Source organism: Adiantum capillus-veneris, chromosome 6 (assembly GCF_014529385.1).
Source record: "Adiantum capillus-veneris isolate H3 chromosome 6, ASM1452938v2, whole genome shotgun sequence".
NCBI lineage: Eukaryota > Viridiplantae > Streptophyta > Polypodiopsida > Polypodiales > Pteridaceae > Adiantum > Adiantum capillus-veneris.
Window position 1 is genome coordinate 83888734 of NC_140936.1, and position 5797 is coordinate 83894530.

The window sequence follows — 5797 nt, forward strand, 5'->3', positions numbered from 1 at the left end:
AAAAAATATTACATAGACACGCTGTTCCCACCAAAGTACGTACAAACATGATGTTCTCCTTCTCCAAGGCTGCTCCAACGTTGGATGTGCTGAGAGTAGCTTCTTTTCCATAGTCATGTTCAGCCAAAACCAAAAGATACCAAGCACTCCTTCACAGCTTGTTATGGGTCCCAGCCAGTACCTACGTCCAACAAGACATTCTTCTCCTACAAGGCTGTTTCAAGGTGCAAGGAGGTGCATCGCTCTTTAGCCTCTACAATCAAGATAGTCCAAGTGATGGCATGCGTGGTGCCACATGCCGTCAAGATAGAAGTGTAGATGATTGCATATGGAGAGGTGTCCTTGCTTGCATCTGCTGAAAGTAGCCCATCGATTCCTGGGCCTGCCCATGTCAGGCCTATCCCACAATCAATGTTTTGCAAGAGAAGAGGTTTCGGACGCAAAAAGGTATCGACCAAGGTAGTACCAATTTGGATTTTTTTTCCAACAGCCTCTGACTGTTAGTATCATCATGCAATGTTTTGCCCATATCATTTTTTTTTTCGACAAACTCTGACTAGCAATATAATTGTGAAATTTTGTTGCCATATTAGTGTCAGGCCAGGGGCCACCCTAGAGGTCAAGGACTTGGCCAAGGGCCGGCTACCCAGTGGAGAAGGGATCATACAAGCCAAGAGGCTATAAAAGGGTGGTTGGGTGGAGGATCGTTCACTGCAGTCCCAAGGGTTCTACATTGGTATTAGAGCTAGTGAGTAAAGGGGAGTGGTTTTGGAAACAAAAAAAATCTTTTTTCAGGTTGCATGTTGCATGCACCACATACAACACAAGTAGAAGCCGATGACGAAGGGCCGCAGCGTGGGCACGAGCTCTTGAGGCGAGAGGAGGGCCGTGTCGATCTACACCAAAACACTCCAGCTCTGGCTTGTTAGCAGCACATGGGCACGCAGGGGAGAGTTTGCTTCTGTAGCGGCACCAAATTCGACCCCTAACGAGCGCTCTCTCATCATTTTGCCTCGCGTAGGAGCCGCCATCGCTCATCAGACTTTCGTCTTTGTTTTTTTGTTAGAAACACTATTAGGGGTTTGGCCTTCACATTTGGTCAAACCCCTTGGCCAAGTCAAGGCGGGCGTCACACATCAACGATGCCGCCCCTCTACACTTGGTCATTGCTGCTCTCATCACTCCAATGGGAGGGGAATCGCGGCAATTGAAGATTGTTTGAAGATTTTTGGACACATTTCAGAATTTTGAAATTTTTGAAAACAACAGTTTTGGTATTCGGAAGCTTGCTAGAGTAGGATTGGACGCATGAAAGATCATTAGAGCTATCAAAAGATCCAGCATCTTGACAGAATACATTGGATTCACGTAAGTTAATCAGTGATTTCAATCCTTCAAGAAGTGAAGTACAACTTGGAGTTTGAATTCTTCAATTCGGAAGCAAAAACGGCTTGGTTTTTTGTGATTGAAGGCGTAATTAGCACGGCTAATTATCGGCATCATCTACGACTTTTTTGAAACGGCACGTCCTCACCATGGATTCGGACATCGATATGCATCACGCTTTTGAAGTCCACACACTTTTTGTCTGCCAATGCCACACAGACAGTTCCTCTCACGGAGAGCACCCGTGCTACAACGGGGACAGATGACACGTATGAGTGCCTTGGAACGCAAGAATTTTATGCACTGCAAACACGTATGTCTATGCTAGAATCAAATTTTACACAATTGAATCAAATGTCACTGCATTAACATATTTAATTAAGCAAAATATGCGGCAGTAGGCCAAGGGCTTTGCTGACTGGCATATTCAAGAGCAAGGCTACACCCCCAGCCAAGGGCCCTCTCCCAGGCAAGATCCAACTCCGGATCCGTTGCACTCTTTTTTCCAAAAAGAGGTGGATCCTTTGTTGAAAAACACAAAGCCATCAATTTTTTGGGGAGAAGAGTGGGAGCATAATAAGGATACAGTGAATATCTTTCTCAGTAAGTGAGATGGAATTCAAGATCTAAGACGCACCCCGGATGCAGCCAAGGCACTACAGACAAGTCTGACATTGGAGGGCAAGGCCTACAAATGGTGGATGTCTCTCAAGGAGAAGGGCATCATGCCACAGACTTGGGTGGCCTTTGAGACTATATTCAGGAAGGAATTTTTGCCCACCAATGAGAAGGACAGAAACTAGCCCGCCTGGGATAAATGTTCTATGCATCAGCAGAAAACACTAGAGTATATTTTGCATTATCGGGATGTTATCCTCAAGCTGAAGGGGCTCGATACCTTTCAACAAGTACGTGGCTTCATCCGTGGGTTGACACCACAGCTTAAGAAGCACGTTAAAACCCAGAATCCCCAGACACTTGAGAAAGCAATCGTGCAAGCTCATATCAATGATGATTTTGATGAAAAGCATTGCATAGTACGCATGTGCATGACACTAGAGAAGGGTATCATGCCACACACTTGGGCGGCCTTTGAGATTGTATTCGGGAAGGAGTTTCTCCCTACCAATGAGAAGGGCAGAAATTGGTCCACCTGGGATAAGTGTTCTATGCGTCATCATAAAACATTACTAGAGTATATCTCGCATTATTGGGATGTTATCCTCAAGCTGGAGGGGCTCGATACTTTCAACAAGTGCGCGGGTTCATCCATGGGTTGACACCATAGCATAAGAAGCACGTCAAAACCCAGGATCCCCAAACACTTGAGGAAGCAATCATGCAAGCTCATATCCATCATGATCCCGATGACAAAGCATTGGATAGTACACATGTGCATGACACTACACCTGTCAATGCACGTCCACAGTATGTGCACCATAAGAGAAATTTTATCGCAAATGCATCAAAGGATTACAAAAAGCCCAAGGGGTCCTCTGTCTAGTGAAGAGTTTGAGAAGGCTAAAAAGGAAAAATTATGTTTTCAATGCTTAGGGAGTGGACACGGAAAAAAGGATTGTCCCAAGGGAAAATCTCCTGCCCAAGGAAAGGAAAAAGCAGTGCACATGGTGCAGCTATTGCCTCTTGAGTCCTCATTCCAATTTTCCAATATGGAAGTAACACACACTGAAGCAGTGTATGAGTGCTGCATCACGGCCTCAATGTGGCAGCCAACTTTTGGTCCACATGAGTTGGTGTGTATGAATGGATCTATCCAAGAGCACAAGGTATGGATCTTGGTAGATGATGGTGCTTTGCAAAATTTCATTAATTATAAATTAGTGAAATGACTCAAGTTGCCCCAGACTCCGAGTTACCACCATTACAAGGTAGCAATGATAAACAGCCATGATGCCAAAATATGGGATACTTAGGTTAAGGATGTACCATTAGAAATTCAAGGGAAACATACATCCTTGCATTTCCAAGTCATGAATATGGAGCGGATGTGGTACTTAGTCAAGAGTAGTTACATAGTTTAGGATCATCACTTAGACATAGCTATGAGTACAACAATCTGATGTTCGAATCCAATGGTGTGCATGTGCTGCTATTGGGAGAGACGGATGTGCCTTCCTTGCCACTTATTTGTATAGCCGAGCTTATGAACCTCTCTTCTCAAGATGTAATAGAATAAATTTTTTTGTGTTACTCCATGTGTCATTTCCTTTCCAATGTGGATACTGCATTCAATGTTGATACTTTTTTGAATAATACTTCCTCAACGACACATGCTACTCTCTCTTCTCTTCCATCTATGGCTACTACTTCAGAACAAGCAAATGCTGCTAATAAGTTAAAGAAACTACTGATGAAATGCAAGGATGTCTTCACAGATGATTTACCGCCAGGGCTATCGCCAACACGGTCTGTGCAGCATGGCATATATGTGATTGCTGGCAATAAGCCAGTAAGTAAACCACCTTACAGAATGAGTTATTTTGAGGCTGTTGAGGTGGAACATCAGCTTACTGACTCTCAGTAGAGGGTTTATTCAACCCAGCTCTTTGCCATGGGCCTCTCCTATCCTCTGGGTGAAGAAAAAGGATGGTAGTATACGCATGTCTGTGGAATACCGTGGATTAAATGTGGTTATTGTTAAGAACAAGTACCCATTGTCATAAGTGGACGAGTTGTTTGTTGATAAACTCACCCACGCTCGTATTTTTTCAAAGATTGATTTACAATTTGGGTACCATCAAGTACGCATTAGGCTTGCTGATATACACAAAACTGCTTCTTGAACAAGGTTTGGACACTATGAGTTTTTGGTAATGCCCTTCGGCTTAACCAATACCCCTGTTACTTTTATGACACTTATAGATAGCGTCTTGAGACCACGTCTGGAAAGGTTTGTTATCGGTTTTCTTGATGACATTCTTGTGTATAGTGCCTCTGAGGAAGAGCACTTACAACATCTAAAACAAGTGTTTCATTTGTTATGCCAAAATCAGTTATATGCCAAAGAATCCAAGTATGGTTTTCTCAAGGAGAAGATTCACTATTTGGGGCATGTTAGTTCAGCTCCAAGGTTACACATGGATCAATCCAGGGTGGATGCTATTATGAGGTGGCCTTCTCCCAAACATCTTGAGAAGCTTCAAATTTTCTCGGGATTTGCAGGTTTTTATCACAGATTTGTTAAAAACTATGCTCATATTGTTGTTCCAATGACCGATCAACTTAAATCCAAAGGGAAAACCTTTCAGTGGGGTCTAGTACAACAGCAAAGTTTTGACACACTTAAGGACGCACTAGCCACAGCTTCTGTTTTAGCTATTGTGGATTCTCTATAGCCATTCATTTTGGAAACGTATGCAGGTAAGTGTGCTATTGGAGTAGTCCTCGATAAGAGGGAAGACCAATTGCATTTGAAATCAAGAAGCTTGATTCAGCACAGCATAACTATTCTGCCTATGAACAAGATAGTGTCTGCCTATGATAATGCATACTCCAAGGTGTGGAGTTATGTAAAAAAAGAGGGATCCTTCTCACTCCGATGTTGGTAGTGGTTTTGTTTCCTCCACACCCAGTTCTCCTCTTTCTAGTGATGAACTGCAGAGATGGAATAATTTTTCCATAGATGATGGGTAGCTACTCCACAAGGGGAGAGTATATGTATTGATGGACACGGACATTCGGTGCCAAATTCTTTATGAATGTCACGACAGTCCAAGTGCAGGGCACCCGAGTATTAAGAAAACTTATGCACTTGTATGACAACAATTTTACTGGTCAGGTTTACATGGGTATGTTCAAGAATATGTCTTGCATTGCCAAAAATGTCAAGTTAATATAGTAGAGCAAGACTCTTACATTCTTTGGGAGATTTTCAATGGTAAATGGGAGAGTATCTCTATGGATTTTATTGTGGGTTTACCAACCACTATTCGAGGACATGACTCGGTATGGGTGGTCATAGATCAGTTGACAAAACTTTGTAGGTTTATTCCACCCCAGTCAACCATAAAGACTCCTATAAGGTGCAGCGGAAATGAACGTTGAACTTTGCTCAAGATGAGTGCTCTGAACTATACTCAAGTTTTCCTTTTTACTTACGAAAAGGAGAGCCTTCCGTTCTTTTAGTGAGAGAGTGCAATGGACACAAACAAAGTGGTGAAGAAGGTGCTGAGACTGAGAGATAGAGTGAGAAGAATACGACACCAGAGATGTTGTAAAACCCTCCTCCAAGGGCCCTCTCTCGATGGCGAGAGAGGTCTAGGCTATTTATTACACAATCTGGTACAAGATGCTGATGCAAATCTAAGACTTGGTGCTATGTCAAGGTTGACGGTGGTGACGTCAATGCAACGCCGATGCGCTGAAAACTGAATGCTATGAACTGGTTCTT